The sequence below is a fragment of the Camponotus floridanus genome, unplaced genomic scaffold (genome assembly GCF_003227725.1).
Source record: "Camponotus floridanus strain SB8 unplaced genomic scaffold, Cflo_v7.5 scaffold76, whole genome shotgun sequence".
Classification (NCBI taxonomy): domain Eukaryota; kingdom Metazoa; phylum Arthropoda; class Insecta; order Hymenoptera; family Formicidae; genus Camponotus; species Camponotus floridanus.
Window position 1 is genome coordinate 925,425 of NW_020229845.1, and position 19,881 is coordinate 945,305.

Below are 19,881 nucleotides of genomic sequence, written 5' to 3' on the forward strand. Positions count from 1 at the left end.
TTTTCGCGTCGACGTTAACTCCTCTTTAGACCCCGAGAGACTTGTTAACTAACACTTTATTATCATCGCGATTGAGCCTTGTTCGAACCTGCAAACGTTTTATAACATGCGTAAAAATTTACATATTCTCATTCTATTCACATCCTTTACAAATATGAAACAATTTTAGATTATGTATAAATTGCTTATGTTGAATTGTGTAGTTATTCAAGTATAATAATTATCCAAGGAAAAATAAAAAATCTATAATCTAGAATAGTACTCAAAAATATTGCGCAACTTAATATTTTCATATTGAGGAGCTGTACATAGTAAAATTAATTATTTTTGAAACAAAAAATAATTATATTGTGCAATTTATAAATTATACAAATTATTACAAAATTTTGGTCAATCTTATAATAATTTGTGTCAATCTTATAATCTTTGGTCAATCTTATAATAATTTGTACAATTTACAGATATTACGTAATATAAATTATTTTTATTTCTTGTAAAACATTTGTATAGAATGATACATTAAAAAATATTGGATAACTTTTAGTATTGTTTGCGAAAATTTACAATTATAAAATTAATTATTTATTGTTAGTTGTATTGCAAGATTTTAATTTTGTTTATTTGATAATTTGATAAATTCTTGCACTATAATAAAAGCATTTATAGATTCGTGTTTCAAAGCGGATAACACGTTCTTTATATGCGTGTTAATTCAACGAAAATTATGGGAGACACGTGTGCTAAATTGAGACTGTAATTTTAATGGCACGAGACGAGTGGCGGCAGACCGATTATCGCTGATTTAATTAACCCCGGGGGCTCCATTTCGCGCAAAACGAATAGGAGCACCGTGCATTTCGTCACTGATATATATTACCAGTACGTTGATTCGCTAATGCCTTTACATTTAATGTTTTCTTCCGTTATGAATATTAGTAACAGAATAATCGTATTTTATAACATTTTCCCTATAATAATTAAAATTCCTTGTAATAATTAAATGCCTTGTAATAATTTCCTCGTAATAATTGCAATTTCCTTATAATAATGCAATAAATTGATATAATTATTAAGAAATTAAATCTGTCGTCCATAAAATTAATTTAAAATATAATTTTCATGGAAGATTTGTAATATATCTCTGCTATATTTTAAGAAATATTATTATTTACAATAGTCTTCTAAGGGATATGCAAAATTTCTTTAAATTTGTTTTAATGTTTTTTAAATTGCACGCATATGTAAATAATTTCAATATATTACTTTAAAATATACTTTATATATATATATATATATACATTTAAGTAGTGATATAAATTTTTTCTTATTAATGAAATAGAAAGGAAATAGATAATAAAATATTATCTATCTTTAAATTGTAAATATCTTTTTTAATTATACAAGTATGACAATATTAAAAAATGCCATTAGCTACTGTGATTAAACGTAATCATAATATTAAATAAATAATTGCTCTCTATTAAATAAGAAAAAGAAATATTTTACGTTCTTTATTAACGTATTCCTTCGTATTCTTAAACGTGTTCTATTTTTAACGTGTTCTATATTAATCATTCCTTTTGTATTTATATGTATAAAAGTAACAGTATTGATCACAAACTTATTTCGAGTTTTTTCTCAGAAACGATCACAAAATGGCGACTCGAAGCTTTGGTATTCGCATCACTGCTTCTGTCCAACAAACGAGTTTCCGGCGAAATCCCATGCGAACATTACGTGCGCTTTCGCTGACAAATGACACTCTGTGATTCTTGGTTTGCTCGAGCGGGCGGATGCGACGACGTATCGTTTCGGCGGTTCCTCTTTCCAGCCCTTCTTCCACGCACAATAACTGTTTTTCTTCCCTTTCTCGTGGCATCAAGGCCAACCCTCTTTGTGTGTGCTCCGCCGTTTACGCTCGACTGACTTTTCAGATTCTGTGGAATCATCGCTCGTCTCTGTTCTTCCCCTTCGCGAATGCTCGCATAAAAATCGCTACCGGAACCGGATACCGGAAGCGTCGACAGGGGCGTCGTCGGGATCGAGAAATGGGCCTTCGTGCACCCTCGAACATCCGTTTGTGTCATTCATCTTCTAGCTAGAACGAAATCAGATCGAAGTTTAATTAATTTCTTCATTCGGTACAAGTATCACGAATGATGTTATATGAATATAAAAATAAACTCTTATATAGAACATTGGTAGAGAATACATAAAATTTAGCATCATTTTTTACATATTTCCGCTTGAGATATGTGTGTTTTATAAAATTTTGTACATGTTAAAATATTTTTATAACATTTAAAATTTCTAGCAATGTGCTAAAGGGAAAATGATGAAATATAGAGAATATGGTAGGGTAAATTGGATATATTAACATTAATTTTTAATTTTTTGAATACAAAATTTTACTTGCTTAAGAGAAAACTTCAAAATTGAATTCAAAATTGTTATATTGTCACTAAACAAAACGTAGACGCACAAAAAACTTCGTTTATTACATTAATATTCGAACCGATAATAAAATATTTCTCATAACCAATACGCATACAATAAATTTTAGTATAACAAAATCTTAATCGCGCGATAAATCTTTATTACTTAAATTATCATGATATTCAAATTAATCCGTCGTTCATAATCTTTACTCATTTATTGTTATTTCTACTATAACACATTTTTTATTTAACAATAATTTTTAAAATTTCTTAAAATCTCCTGTATTTTTATTTCACAAAATCTCGCGATTCATATTTAAAATGATTACTTATTGTGATATCGTCAAAATATGAAGCAATAAAACAGATAAAGATCAAAGCAATTTAATTCCCTTCGAATGTACGCTCCTACTATCCGTGTATTAGATACGGACGATTTTTTATGGTGATTTCGATGCACGAACGCGCTATCTCGTATACCTTTTGTCGAACAATCCTCGCGTAAGGTCTCGTTCTGCATCCCTCTGGTCGAGAGTTTGTCAAATCATCCTCGACTCTGCACTCGCGTAAGGGCTCGTTCCATTGTCTTCTTTTTAGAGGGGTTTACGATGTATCCACGCCCGTTCTCTTTCTTCTCCGCGGGGAGGACAGCTATAAACTATATGAGGTAGAAACATTTAAATACGAGTTGAGTCAGTGCTGCACGAGTAAACGTCATTGGCGAATGCAGCTATTTACATGAAGAGTAAAGTCGTATTTGTCTTACGTATAAGTTAAATAAACAGATCATATCTATGCACATTATTTCTTTTCTCGGACGTATTATTAGCATAATTTTAAAATATATATATGATGAAATTTGATTCAATCAACTTTTAAAGTCGAGACCAAGTGCAACCGTGGCAGATAAATTTTAATATTTACGAAATTTATCAAAGTTTCTGCAATTCTTTTTCTTCGATAGCAACAAAGAAACTTTTTGAAGAAAACACGACTAGATTTATGGTGATATCACACCTCTCCATAGTAGTTATTTCTAAAATAAAAATATTTGCTTTCCAACCCTCTTATTTCTCTAACGCTTAGAGGAATAGATATCAGGATAGCCGCAACTACGATCGAAAGCTCTCACAGAAATGAATTTATTCCAGAATTTATTCCTGCGGGTTGACGTCAGTTCGACCATAAATCATCTCGGCGGAGAATGATTTCGCTTCTGTCGTTTTATGCGCAAAGTGATTCTCGTTCTCGCGAGATTTCGAACATGCCTTTTTTGGCCCGAAGCCGCAATTTAAAATCTTATTGGACCCGTCGTACTGATGCATATTTGCATATATTGATACAGACGAGAAAAACTGACATTTTATTTTATATAAATTATTTATATCTATTATACTAACGGATAATAGTTTGATATCAATTGTAGCTCAACATATTTTAAACCTAATAATTATTAATTCTCTCAAAATGCTTGTTATTAAAAACTTTGACATATATATCTATAAGAAATTAAATGATATGAGATAATCATTTCTCATAGATAGAACCCTTTAATATAATTTGTAATTATATTAAATTATAAGCAAAAAGAAATAATTAGAAGAATCATTTTCTTAGAATAGAATTTATCAAAAACTATATAACTTTTTTTAAATTTTTAAATTCTATACCAAGTGGTTTTTATTTTATCGAGGTGTCTTGTCTAACAGTTTACTTATAATATATGACGCTTGCTTAACAAACATAATTAGTAATTTTTTAGCGCATTAAGAGTTAATTTATCTTTGTTCTCTGTCTGTATATTCCGCGGATCTTTCAGTTACCATGTTCGTTTCGTTTAACCGTGAACGACGTAATCAGCGCACGAGGACGACGAAATGTTGGCGTTGGCATGGTCGCTGGAAACGATCATGGCGGACCAGTTTTCGGGAGGGCGAGTTTCCCGGGGATGGGAAGTCGCCCGGAATTGACAGGAATCGGAAGAGAGAGAAGGAGACGAATAGAGGGAGAGAAAGAGAGACAGAGAGCGAGAGAGAGAGAGAGTCCGGGACATTGGCTCCAGACCTTCTGGCGCCGTCGCGACGCTTCCCAGCTTTTGGCAAAACACATCTTATCCCGTCGCATCCCGGTCCTACGGGCGCCTAGTTTTTTTATGGCTATCACTGCTGGTTTCAGCACCCGGGATCCCCCATAAAATCCCGTCCTCTCTTCATTCGCTGTCCTGACGATCCACCGTCTCTTTCTCATCCCTCTTCATCTTCTTTAGAGGCAATGCTATCGTCTTAATAGTAGAGACGTAACTACTTCCAATATGAGGAAGTCGTCGAATTTTATTTTCTTGCAATACGAGTCTCATTACTCGTGTGTTATCGATTATTACATCCGGAGAGAAGTGTCACGAAAGAGACGAATTTTTTCGGATAAGGCAATAAATTTAACGGATAAAAAAGACTTTTTTATAATTGTCGGGAAAGTTTTGAAATGTTTCAAATTATATTCTTAATTAATTATAGTTTTGAAATGTTTCAAATTATATTCTTATATGTATATGTAACTCCGATTGGAGGATTCCAAACTTTTCTGTCGATCTCTTGTGCTCGACTCTGATGCTTGAGTAAACTGAGAGACACTGGTCCTCCATGCAAGAACGGCAATAAATATGAAAGCAGATAGTCCCGACAATCTCCTTCTAGATGAGTCTATCGCTTCTCTTCCCCCGATTCGCTATTCGCATTGCGTACTGCTATCGTTATGGCGTACGAAATATAGGAAACTTTTCCCATTGTCCCCCGGAGAAATTTTATCTCCCACCGATAGATTTGATGTTGTCTCTTCTTGAAGAATTATTTCCATTTTGCGAGAATGAGTTATCGCGAGAGTTACATATTATTTAACAGGAAAAAAATAGAATCTCTACTGTTTTATTACATAGAGCAACATATAAAATGATTTATGAATATAGTTTTAGACGGTGATCCCATAAGCAATTTTGAATAAAAAGTTATCAAAAAGATATCAAGAGCAATTGTTTGATTTAGATATGTCTGATAAATGTATCTTCTCTGAGAAAAAATATAATAGCTATATATTAATTGTAACAAAAATATAATAATTGATGTGATAATACTATCATAAAAATATTTGCTTTCTATTTTAATTAGAATTAAAAGAAGAAAATTTAAGTGATAAAAAGAGAAAAAAGTATTATAATTCATATATTAAGTTTCTGTACAAGAAAATAATTAATATGATAATACTATCATAAATTTGCTTTCTGTTTTAAATAGAATTAAAAATAAGAAAACAAATGATAAAAGAGAGAAATATATAATAATTCATACATTAAACTTCTGCGCAAACTTTTCCATTCAAACAATCTTTAATTTTATTTTATTTTACGAAAAAATAAGTATTTAAATGCCACAATTTTCTAACAAGTCAATTCTATTTCCTGTATCATCATGTAGGTAGCACCACGTGGGACATTAAAAGTCGGTCGGTAAAATAGTGGAACGCAGTTATGGCGCGGCCTCGAAAGAAGTCTTCACCTCGTACGGTAAAATATCCCGTAAAACGAATGAAAATTGGATTACAAAATGTGATCCTGGCAATCGTCCAGCTTCATCTATCGTCGCGCTCTCCTGGCACCGAGACTACCTAGACGATAAAGGAAATTTATCGCGTATCCCATATACGGGGTATGTATGTCACGCATTGTTTTACGTGGGTGCTCCTTTTCAGCAAAGGAATTCTGTTCTAATTTCAAGAAAAATGGACATACCTTTTGAAATTTCTCCAATACTTCTTTACTTTATACATATATTTATATATGCACTATTTGTTTCGATGGGCAATAAATTTCCAAAATAATGCCAAAAATAAAAATATGCAACAGGATTATTTAAGCAAAAGAAATTTGAGAAAAAGTTACAAATAAAAAAACAGAAATAATCATAAATTAAAAATCTTGTTATAATTAGAAACAATTTTCAAAAACAGGGAATCTTCTCGTTTCTATCTATCATATATTCGCGACTTCGTAATAGTAAGAGACTTCTATAAGTAAAGGATTCATTTATCAAGTATCTTCCTGTCCAAGAAGACGTAATGAAACAGCGCTCCTCTCGAAAATACGTCTATTGAGTGTGTAAACGCGAATTTCTTATCTTATTGTACGTACGTCAATCAGGTGCAAAGGAGTCGGAGCGGCTCGCCTACGCGCGGGAGGGAAACGACATCTGGAGGGCCAGCCTTGCCTTGACGCCGACGCGACAGGCACGCGTGGAATGCGCGAGCGAGCGAATTACGTTAACGTGGGCGGCCAAGTAGCGTAACGAGTCGCCGTTGCATTCTTTTTTCCTTTTTTAGCGCTTACTCCTTCCGACACACGTATGTGTGACGTGCCGTTGCCGCATCGATGTGTTCCGTCCTCCGGATCCGTAGTAACATATGTACATCTTTACATTGATGCGTCCCACTCGTTCGGACTCTCTCTCTCTCTCTCTCTTTCTTTTTTTCTCTCACTCTAATCCATTTCTAGGAAACCTTCAATGTACTCTCTTCTCGAATAATAATGAATAAGATCGGGAAGACCTAGCTTTTGAAATAAAATTCTCTCTTTGAAACAAATGCCAGCGTTGACCGTTACTTATTCTTGTTCTCGTGCCTTTAATTATCATAATGTAAATGAAGAATTAATTAGAAGAATTAGGTTTTTTGATAAAAAGAGTCAAGATTTTTTTTAGATTTTCTTTCCGTGCAATATATTTCATTATATTATTATGTTTGTTATGTTTTTCATATTATTTTAGATGCGCAAGGTTTTTGATATATATTATTTCACACATAAAAATTCAATTATTATTATTGATAATAAACATATCTATATTCATGACACACATGTAAAAGTGATAAGACAATTGTTGAAGGTTTTCTATCCACACACACACACACACATAAAGTGCGAGAGGAGGAAATGCACAACCACTTCCTCGAGATAACTTTTAAATGATAACGTTAGATTATTTGTCATCCTTTTGCGTAATAATGCTTTAACCTAAATCTCGCTCTTAATTATCGTAATTATGTAATAATTATGTATGCCTTTTTCAACCTTGAATCAATTTCTATACCACAGAAAAATAATGATTTAATTTGTGCATTTTGATTTAAATTCCTGTATTTACAGTTTCTTGAAAACAATGGATGAATTAAGAGGAGAACTTTGTAAATATACGCTGATGTCATTCTGAGAGTAATGTAAATGTTTATATAACATTTATTTAAATAGAGTTTTCCGCGGAAAGAAAACGTATTCAGCGCGTTTTAAACTGTCTCGACGAATTTATTTTCGTCGATCTCGCGATCGAAGTACCATAAACTGCAAATCGTAAAGTTGTATTTTTTTTTTCACACGTGTAGTTTTCTAACAGCAGCCAGCTGGAACAAGAGAGGAGACCAAAAACGTTATCATCGTGAAGACGTTTAAAACACGATAAGAGGCGGGCGCTTCGCTCCGCACAGTTGTAACGTACGTATTATACGATTACGAAAGCACGTACTACGAAAGCCTACGGGGGCTCTCTGGAAGGAGACTGGCATGACCAAATTTGGTGCGGTCTCGCTCTCTTGCTCCGGCTCGCGCTCTTGCTCCTGACTCGCCAGAGGAAGTTTGGCGTTTTTAACCCTCCGCACGTGTAACCTGACGTTCAGATAGAGTGCATCTATGGGACTGACGCATCTAATTGTAAGACGTACCGCGACGTTTTTCTTTGTGAGAAAAATGTATTTCATTGCTATATTAATAAAATAGAATTGATATTTTATTTATAGAAAGAGAGAGAGAGAGAGAGAGAGAAGGGAACATTCTGCATGTTTCAATTGCAAGTGTCTTGAAGAAAATCTACGAAATTTTTATCTCAAGGTGGCGAAACATTGTTTAGACGTACATATACCACAAGATTACATTATTGGTGTAATCGTTATTTTTACAGAAGGACGACGGCACAATCGTGTTTGTTTAACGCAGGCGGATTCATTCGTATTCGCTTTATATTTAAAACAGTCTCGCTTTCCGTGCTTATAGATTTTAGAAGTGATATTTTTAGAAAGAGACGCGCGTTTGTTTAGATCGGTTATTTGCACGTCCCTAAGGGACGTGCATATTGCACACGATGCCATTTGCCGCTACATTTAATTTGAAAGATCTAGAGTGGAGTGCTCTTTCTATTATCCAAACTAGAATCAGAAGATAAAGTGGCCGAATAATCGATTTTTCTATAATAAATCGTACAATAAAAAGAAATTTATATTCATCGCATAATATATTCTATATCTAACGAAATAAAAAATATAACAATAATACATTTGACAGTCTCTTTCTCTGTTTCATGTTTCCTAATGTTTTATTGTTGGAGCTACTATTTTATACATTTTTCTTATAACAGTTCAGTTCAATAGATTAATCAATTCAGATTTTTAAATATTCGTTTGTTCCAAATGTAATCTACATAAGTTAAATGTAAATTTTGTGTGGTGTATTCAAACGTAAGTACAAAAGAAAATTAAAAACACACGCATATATGTATGTTAATATTTCCTTCCTGTTTGTATGGAATAAAAATACCAATGACTTATCTCTTTCAATCAGCGAAAAGAATACATTGGAATTCAAATCGAAACCCAAAATATTATTTCGCTGAAATATCTCAAAATACGGAAAGCCCGATAAAAGTATAATCCTATCGAAATCAATATAGAAAGAATACAACGTTCAAAATTTTAAAATTTTCCTGAAATGTTTTTTCGAAATCACGTGAGAGAAGTATACGTCACATTGTCAAATTTATATCATATATTTTGATGGACGACAATGTGACATTACTTTGAGAGAGAGAGATTTGTGTTCTCCTTCACAAATATAAATAAATATATTTTCGAACACTGGCGTACAACTCTCGTCATCTTCGAGGCTTCTGTGGAATACCGGGACATATTCGCGGAGAGCGTAGATATTTCGTCCTAAGATAAAAGATAAAACAATTTTTAATCTCGTCACGTAAACACGCCCGTTCGTTTCCCTTTCCAGCCTATGCATTCCAGTAAATTCTCCAGCTCCGTCGCCTCGGATTCTTTGAAAACGGGGCGCCGCAGCGCCATCGCGTTCCCACGTCTCGGCGGCCCTGCCGCCGCCACCGCCGCTCACCGTTGGACGACGGGAACGCCGGAACCGTGGAACGACGGAGAGTCGCAAGAGTGTTGTCGGACGTGGTGCCTGCGGCCCCCCGAAGTGTAGATAAATCGCTCGCCGTGTCGACGGGAGACGCGTGTCCGGCGCGCATCTATGGATATTCCTCGCGGTGAGTAAGCACGTGGAGCACCCTCGGCCGAATTCGCGGCCCGGCGTGCTAGCGAGACGCGCGGCCACGCGGCCAGCCGTCCGATCATATTGATTTTTTCCGGCCGCGATTGCCGACGAGACGGGAATGGGCGTGCTGCCTTCGGGACCGTCTCCGGATGCTCCTCTCGGCGACGATCCTCCGTCGCGACGAGGGGACTTCCTCTCCCCCCCTCTCCCCCTCGTCGAGCGCTCGGTCGTCCTTCTGTCATCGAGCGATACTCCGGTGTCCCTTTGACGTTTCGCGCTCCGTCGCCGCGATCGCGAAGCTAACCTCAAAGCCCCCTCGAGCTTGTGCGAGAGACGTACACGGGCGACGAGTGGCGTTTCTCCCGAAATAGAGATGATTCAGAAGGCGCGGACGCGATTGACAGATTGCCGCGGTTTTCCACCGACGACGATTTACTTATGTATGTAGGATTACGTGCGTGTACGTGCGTTCGTTGCGTATCATATGCGAGCGTACGTGTGTGTGCATGTGTGTCCGCGGAAATACATAAGTGTGCGGCAGGGGGGGTAGCGGGGGCGGGGAGCGTCTTCTTATTGATACCCGTGCTCCGGCGGTTTTCGTTTGGTTAAATGCGCGACGTGCCAAAACAATAGGTCCCCGGAAAATCAATAGGTAGGCCGTGCGAGAGGTTAAATAGGACGTCGTGTTGCTGGGATGCTTCGCCGATGCCAGGGATCTCCTCTCTCTCGTCGAGATTTGTTTTCTTTCGCTTCTCGTTTTATTTACCTACACGTCGACACATCGAGGTCGCAGAGTCCCCGCTTGTGCCTCGATTCGGTTGATGTTTTTGATTGACTTTCTTGTTGATCTCAATAGTTTCGATTCTCGAATGTTGCTCATCGTGTCCTTTTCCTTTTCTCACGACAGATAGAATTCGTCATGTGTCAAGGACTCACCTTCGAAAGGAGAATAACGAAATAATTTTATTTGACACACACGCGCGATCTTTCTTTAAATTGTGCTTGACATTTAATTTTTATACTTTAAATTATCGACTGTTTCATCGTTCATTTCTAACAAATTTGAGATTCTTGGAAAATATATCAATATCTTTATATTATTATTATTTATAGAAAATTTAAAATATAGCCTACATCTTTTCACTATATTTGTTATTGTTTAAAGTGAGCTGTTTAAATTTTGTGTGTATAACATTTATAGAATAAAAGCATATAATATTAGTAATATTGTAGTAATTTAATTGGAATAGGCGAGCAGAAGAAATTAAGAAAATAATTTAAGGTAAATTGCTGTGAAGTCAATCGATTTCCGGAAACAGGGAATCATTCGACTTGACAATTATTAGTGAGTCACTTTAAACGTAAGGCCTTCTATAGGTATACCGCATTAAAATTTTTTTTTTAGAAACTGAGTCACTTTGCATATAGCTATTGTATTCTTATTGTAGTAATGTGAAAAATTAGTTTCAATCTATTTCCATTCTAGCGCGATGATTTTTAAAATAAATTTTTATTTAACACGTTGATAAATATTTGTCGCCGCTATTAAAGTATAATAATAATAATAACATGGATTTTCTATTGATGTGAATTTTAATAATAATAATAATAATAATGGATGGTAAATGTGAATCATTATTTGCATTGTACTTTCCGTCTCGCGAGGTGATTTAATTGAAAGCGAGACTAATCAGAATGATAGCGGTCACAAATCCCAATTTACGAATTCATCACGCGTGACATCCAAACACCCAATTATCCAAATATCAGCTTCCATCGATATGGAACACGTTTTCGCGTCTTAATAGCATACTGGCAGTAAGGCTAATCAAAATTATACCTCTCGCAATCAGAGTGCTAATCAGTCTATGATTGCAGCGAGAGAATTATTCTCGATGAATATATGAGAATCGTCTGGTTACAGTGGGGAACACCTTTTTGAAATATAAAACGTACAGTTAATCAAATTTAGAAGTCAAATTTAAGTTAGCTTTATACAAAAAGAGAGCAAGGCTTGATAATTAACGCACATTTCATGAAATTCTCAATATACAGTAATCAACATTTTTGCATGTTTATCACTTAAGAATAATATGTTACCATCTAGCCCGATGAATGTTCAATTATGAGCGATATCTTGCGTATCTTGCATATGGATTAGGATGCGCAGTTATTGAATGCATATGAATAGAATCGCCGTTTATTAGGCACGTATGCATGTATCGTTTAGTAATCTAGGAATGTAATAGACATGAAACTGCATGATCCGTTGAAATATGTTAATAACGGCAAGTTTCCTCATCAACTTGTGCAAAACTATATTGAACTTTACGTTGCATAAATTACGAGCAAAATATTACCCTTTATAAACAGTCCGTTTTTTCCTAAAAAGTGTGTTGAAGTTATATCGGCAAAAAATATACATATATAAAACGAAATTAATTTTCTTCTCGACATGCATTCGATCATTTGCAAACTTAGTTTATAAATAATAAGATTATTGATGACTGAAATACCGTTTGAATTTTTTTCACATGAACGGAAATGTTCTCTTTCCATTTAATCATTATATATCTTGAAAAGCTTGATTTTCAACACAATTTTTTTTATTTTTCAATTATTCATAATTCGAAAATTATTAAAAAGACTTTTGACATTTTGATGAAGGAATATTTTCAAGCCGGTATTGTTCAAAGAACTTGTAATAAAAATTGGGATCCGGGAGATTTTAGCGGATCTATGGAACAATAGTGTAATCTTATGATTTTCCCCATATTGGAATAATTCTTCCGTATTTTAATATCGATTTTTCACCCAGCAATTTATCTTAAAGATGTCGAAGATGAGAAAGCGGGAGCATCCGTTGTCCGTGAAATCCTGGCGATACTCGGATTACGTGTTACCATTTACGACAAAGCCCGGTAAAAACAGAAAGTATAGTTCCGGTATACGAGCCATGTATAAATAGCCGAGGAGCGCGTACGTCCGGTGCGTGTGTAAGGTTACAGCCGTGCTGGATGATTCAAAATTAGTAACACGGCTGCCACATGTATTGTGTACGCACGTGTGCAGTGCACGTGTGTGAACGATGCGCGTGTTGGTCGAGATGCGTGCGTGTTTCCTTGAAGATCGTAATGGAGCGCGAAGGAGGCGACCGACTTATGCGCGCTCGCGACGATGACGCATCATCGCGCGAATCCGTGGCGTCATAGTCGCTGGAGATATGCATGTGCATCCCGTGGATGCTGCGCTTCGAAGCGTATACGTGTGAATGTATAATAATGAAGCACAAATTACTTTTTTCCGAATACTTTTTAGAAAGGGAAAAATAATTTTCCGTAGTTTTTTTAACCCCGAATACAATTTTTAGCTCCCAATTGCTCCATTACAATTTGCATTTTAAATACCGTAAAAAGAATTATTTAAATGTATCATCATTATCTTATTCTTATCTATAGCTATCGAGGAAATTTTGTTGCAATCGAAATATGTTGTTGGAATTTGTAGTTCTCAAAAGAAATTTGTTGTATCAATTGTAATATAATAGAGAATGTGGTTGATTATATCAGATTATTATTACGAAGAAGTTGCAAATTCAATCGATGATCTATCAAATTTTTAATTATATTTATAATCATATTGAAGAATTTTTTAATACACCGAATATGAATCTGAAATAAAAATTAATAAGTTCAAGATGTATACATTTCTATGTAAATGTTTGCAGAAATTTAAATACTTTAATATTATTTTAAATTTAGTTGTATAAAATATGATAAAATATATTAAAATTATTTTTACAATTTTTATCATAAATTTCATTATATATACATACATATATATGTATATATTGAAACGTTGATTTAATAATAGCATAAGTCACATTTTTCAGAAAATGAGAAAACCAAGGACCCGACAAATTATGCACAGATATTCATGTTATTTATAATTTATATGAAAAAAAAGATCTTATAAATTAAAAATTCTTTCGTAATTAATGACACATTTCTATTTAACTTAAGGAAGGCACTTTTTATTGCAGAAGATACAAAGCATTTTTTTATTAAAATAATTGTTCAACAATTGAAAAGATAATACTAATAATTTTTTTTTACTTAAATTGTCTCGTATAAAATTTCTTAATTATCAATGTTCGTTAAATATCTATTCTGCAATTTTTTGCTTATATTCACGCTGATCATCATCGATCTGCCTCTCCCCATTTGAATCCAGATGTAACACAGATTCATGGGAGAGAAAAGTGACGAACTGCCTATCTAGAGTGAATTCTCTATAGAAAAGTATCTGCTATTTGTCCCATTTGTTTAGGATTTGCACTTCTTCAGCACGTTCAACTTGATAGTCATAAAATTTCCGCATTAGTTTTTAAAACGTAGAGACAGAGAGAGAGGTAATCTTTATGAGGACGAAAAATAATATTGACATTATTATTCAACAATTACATCTTATTAATTGATGGTAAAAATTTTTGAGAAAAATGGGAATAGTGTAGTGTATACATTCATAAAACAATTTCAGCACTTTGCCCCGGTTATCGACAGATTCGCTGATTCGCCAATTCAGCTTCAACGTCACAATGCTCGGATGTTTCGCGCTATCGTAAATTCACCGAGACATTACATATACGTTTAGTATCGTTATTGCGCGAACCTGATCTTCGATACGTCTTTTTTCCCAATGGATCGTTCAATGAGCCGAGAGAGAGAAAGAGAGAGAGAGCCGATATCACCCCCCATCCTCACGTTTATCCGTCACATTTAATCCAAGACTGCCCTTGTTTACGCGGTTTTGGGTTACAACGCATCTAATGGATTATCCTTACATTCTACCCTGAGACACCTTCTATCCTATGTCGGTTCGAATGGTTCGCGCACGCGCGAAACATAAAAATAACAACGATTCCGATATTTACCGAACTTATTAGAAGATTTCACCGCGGACGGAGATCGACGGGGGATATTATAACGGTGTATGTCGACAGCATGGCCATTTTGCCCTTTTACTTAGCGTGTCAGCGTGTTCCCAGATGATATTACGGAGATCGTTGTTGTAGCATTAATTCGATACTTTTTCAACTCGATATCCGCGATGCATGTTAGTGAAATCGTGAATTCTTAATTCAATAGCTTAAATTTATCATCTACACTTCTCCGTAAGACTTAATTTATTGTTATAATATTTAATTTAAATGATTCTAATAATTTATATGTGACTTAAATTATTATAATAATTTATATGTAATTTATATTTAATAATTTAATTTATTTTTGAAAGGACATTATTTATGATAAATGAATTATTTGTTATTTAAAAATTGATTATTCGGAAAAGACGATTATTCGAACACTTGCTCTCTTGGTGAGATTATTCTTCATTAATTGCGATAGATTTTTTTACGACTTATTAATCGAATGTCCATTTAAATTAATTTCGTGAAGAGCGATATGATTGATATGTTGAAGATCACAAAGAGGATATTTAATAAACTTTTTTACGGGATTTTGCATCGTAATTCAGGTCGCGTTACGTTTCGTAATAATCGCTCATTGCAAGCGTGCCGAGTCGTTACAACAAACGAGGATCTTTCACGAATCGATGCGCGAGGCGGGACAGGACAATTCATTGGATTTATGGCCGTTATGATCCTCGCATAACCTACGTGTGCAACAACCCCATTACAGGATTATACGTTATGACTGGCACAATGCGCACTTTATTAGTTGTCTCTTGTCACCATTTTTACGACGATATTTTATTGCGCGTTATCTGCGATAGTGTGTGTGTGCGCAAAATCGCATTCATTAGGTATCGAGCAGGTCGAAGGACACTTATTTTTCTTTTATTTCTGTATTTCTTACTTTTGTGCATGTTGTCCATATTATACTTCGGTTCATTAAAAAAAAAAATTAGTTACTTGGACTTGAATTACATTGCATTTCTAATCTACAATTTATGAACACAAAAATATGTATATGTTTGATACGGTAATTTAGATTATTGTATTACATACATGCAAATTTTGTGTAAAATGCCCGTAAATTAAAAATGCAAAAGAATTCAATAGAATTCCAAGTAATTAATTTTATTGAACGAACTGAAAAAATTTATATAAAACACACACAAATACAGTAATTTATTTTAAACGTCGGTTTTTTTCGTAACGATCGATTGCTTGATGAAAATATTAAAAGTATTATCAAAAAATTATATAAGTGAATATCTATTTTAATTGAAACATATATAGCTACATTTAATCCGGATGTGACATGATGAGAAATATTATTTCGATAGTCTAAAACATCGAATCATACATATATATAATATCTTCAAAACATTTATATTACATACTCTATATTCTGTCGATTTCCGCTTGGAAATTCGACCGACATTGAATTTCGTCGTCGACAATTGCGAGACAATTTACAGTGAGATTAATGGATTAACAGCGAGATACGAGAGAGCGTAACTAACAAAGAAAGTACAGTTTTCTAAGCAAGTTTCCCGACGCGAACGAGATTAGGATACAATAAATTCATAACAAGCCGCAACTCAATTTCGTGTGTTTGCCACTCTTCTTATTACATCTCGTTCTCGTTGTCGTAATGCGATATTCTCATTCTGTCGTCGTTCGTTCGTCGTGTCTTGGTAACGCGTATCATAATTTAAGACGGCGACTGCGTATATAGGCGCCCACTTGTTTGCATATCGTTCTACCTGCGCGTGAGGTAATTGATGTAATAATTAATTTCGAACGAGCAATTTCTGTCGATTATGCGTGGTCGCAAGAATTTCGAAAATAATGAAATCTCGACGATGCGTTATTTAACTTTGTTAATTAACAGTTATCGTACATTCGTAGATACAATCAAGGTCGTTTAATTCCGGCAAAGTTCTGAAAAATCGTAGAATCAGCTGTTGTTGGCACTGTATATTACGGTTACTGACAAGTCATTCGTTACTTTGTAATTTTATACGTCATAAATGGATAAAAAACTGTAGAAAAATGAGTCATTAAATAGCAAACTTGTCTTAGATCTCTTATACCGGATTGCGCCTTTAGAAAGGCATCGAATACATATCAAGATATGTATTTTGCTGTAGTGTTTTAAAATTATAATATTAGATTGATAATATCTGTCCGATATTTATATAGATTGCATAAAATAAATTTAGGCGAGGAGAAATATGTTTAAAGAAATTAAATTTTAATTACAATTTTGAATTAAAATTTAATTATTGAAGAAAAAATATATTTTGCACATTATTTTAATTTAATTTCTTATAATACGCACACATGGTCTCTTTTTAAAAGAACACCTTTTTTTACATCTTTTCGGTAGCATTACCGAAAGTCTAAGCAAGTGTTTCTAAGCAAAGATCACCCTCCGATTTATCTTCATATGAGATTTTTTAATTAAAGAAGCAAATCACGTTGCTCGAGACGCTCTTAAGATGTCAACAACGATCCATCTTGCCCTTCTCGTAATAAGGTACATCGGCGAATACGGCCCAGATAGCCGGTTCGGACCCACTTGATGTACGCCACACCCTCGAATCGTCGTCGAAGACGACGAAATGACCTCGCCCTCGGCCCGAATTCGAGAATGAATTCCAGACCCGTTTCTGGTTGCGCACCTAACAACACCCCCTTCCCTCCTTTCCGCGAGCTCATCCACCTATCCATCCCCCTTCCGCATAGCGTTCGTGTATGCACGATGAGGTGACGAGAGTAGAGGCAGAGACGTGTACGCGTGAGCGAAATGGAATCTCGAACTCTCATTGTGCCGCGTATATATGTGTATTACGGGCCGGCTAGAGTAACGCAGGGGGAGGTTAGAGGGGGAGGATACGAGGGAGGTCGAAGTCGGGACGAGAGGGTGCACGCGCGGATGTGTGCGTGGGTACATGCAGTCAGCATCAGTGGAGCGTCTCGGCGTCGGAGGCGCCAAAGCGTCGCGGCGCCACCCTCGGCGCCCGCCATAACGCCGCCAGCACTCACCCCCTTTCGGTTCTCCCTATCTCTCTCTCTCCCTCTTTCTCCGCGTACGTCTCGCTTCTTCCTCTCTCTGCTTTTCGGCTTCCTCTCTCGTCTCTCTTTGCTACCGACTATCCTTCTTCTCTCCTTCTCCAAAATTTGCGAAAATCTTCGAGGCGCCATTCCCCCTCCTTCCCTCTGTCTCTCTCTTTCTCTTCTCCGACTGTCACATCTTTTGAAGAGGAAGAATCGTCGAGAATTTTTCTGCCAACACACGACACACAACTTTTATTTCTTTTCTTCTCCCGATTCGCGACGACACGTGCCGGGCACGTTCCATATTGTTGGTGTCTCGTGGTTTCGCGACGGATAGGGTTATTTCGGCATTGTTTCCCGTGAACTTTCGCGTGACCTAAGGGTTTTTTCGAGAATTCGAAAACAAAATAAAACTTTGAGGTCGGAATATAAAATAATTTAATTGATTGAAATAAATAATAAATTGATTTAAATCAGTTTTAGATTGAATTGCATTGTGTATAAATTCGGAGAATTGTTATAGATTAAATTAAAGACAATAGAATTTGAAGAAATATTTACAGCAGAATCATTATTATCTAAATTAGTCAGATATATGATGAGATAATCATTATTTCCGGTTGACCGGATACATACATATAATGTCTCTCTTTCAAAACAAAGATAGTTTATTTAATAATATGATATATCCTTTAGAAAATAAATTATAATAATAATTTTTAATAGTCTTCATATTAATAATTATATTTAATATTATCCTATTTTCTCTGTTTTCTTGAGCTATTATAGAGCACATAGATTTCTTAACATAGCTATTTCAATGGAGCCATGTTTTCTTCTTGTACTTATTATCTAATAATAAGACTTGTACAATAACATATCATATGTGATATGCATCTAAATAGAGATACAATTATTATTTATAAATTTCTGTATATATGAAATATTTATTTTCCTTTTTTAATTGTTGAATAATTGATTGTGTCCACAATTAATCTCGTTCATAATAAAAGCTTTACTATGCTGTATATATTATTTTCCACTTTCAATTTCATTGAGCGTCTTATAATTATTAAATTTTAATTTAATCCTTTAATTAATATTTAATCCTTTAATTAATATATAAATATGAAAGCAAAAATATTTTTATAAATAAAAAATTATACTTGATTTCTCTAGTGCGTTTTAATCGTACGAGAATTAAGAATTTCTCTTTGAAAGACTCCATTTATGTGTATATAATTTTGTTATCTTCGTTAATTTCCAGATACGCGTGACTGACGAGAAACGAGAACGAATAAACGTGAATTTTTGGATTGCACGCACACAGCCAAGGGGAAAGAAACAGGAACGACAGGAAAAGAACGGTAAGTAACGAAGCGGCCGCTTCCGGTTCGCAAATCATATTCACGTCCGCGCTTTCTCGTTTGGAGAACCTCGTAAAAGAGAGATCCCTTCCTCGTCGCATGCTTCTTCGGCGCTTCTTCGGCGTGAGTCAGACAAATCGTGAAAGTGCCCTCGCAAGTGCCATAAACTCGCCCTCCTCTCCTGCAGGTCCCCGAATTTATCTTTATTTCGCGTTGCACGAAGACGAGAAAACTCGCGTCCCTCGCTTCAATATGGAATATTTCTGGGCCATAAGCCCGAAAACATCATACTTAATTGCGACAAATATGGCCCGTAAAATTTGAATAGGCATTTCGAGATCGAAAGGAGAAAAGGACGCAGAGGGCGAAGGGCGAAGATGCACTTCTCACCATGAATACGCGAGCGACTGGAGGACGCGCGATTGGAATACATCGCATTTGAATTCGATCGAAACATCAGAGATCTCTCGTTAAACATTTTATCCTAGAATTTTGCTCGAATATTCATCTGGTCGCGTTTAATTCGATTTAATTCAACTGATAATATTGCAACCACTTTCTCCGACAATTTTACGTCCCCTTTTGTAACCTAGCAAAGTTTCATGCGCTTTCGGGGCGCAATGAAGATAAGGAGAAACTTTTTCCTAACGTTGTGCTGGACGCTGTTCTACGTGTCAC

The 19,881-nt window shown here is 35.2% G+C and overlaps 1 protein-coding gene and 1 long non-coding RNA gene across 2 annotated transcripts in view; one reads left to right on the forward strand and one right to left on the reverse strand.

Annotated features, from left to right (window-relative positions):
* Window positions 1-1,703: 1,703 nt before the first annotated feature.
* LOC109610087 lies at window positions 1,704-6,767 on the reverse strand. The gene is made up of 3 exons (XR_002192605.2): window positions 6,619-6,767; window positions 2,919-3,096; window positions 1,704-2,098 (listed from the first exon to the last, which is right to left on the reverse strand). It is a non-coding gene; the product is annotated as an uncharacterized LOC109610087 (long non-coding RNA).
* Window positions 6,768-9,505: 2,738 nt separating this feature from the next.
* The window catches only part of LOC105252457 (talin-1), a 44,154-nt gene continuing 33,778 nt past the window's right edge, over window positions 9,506-19,881 (forward strand). Inside the window, exons 1-2 of the mRNA XM_011259816.3 lie at window positions 9,506-9,796; window positions 19,104-19,203. The gene's annotated coding sequence lies outside the window, so the exon portion shown is untranslated. The remainder of the gene's footprint in view (window positions 9,797-19,103; window positions 19,204-19,881) is intronic.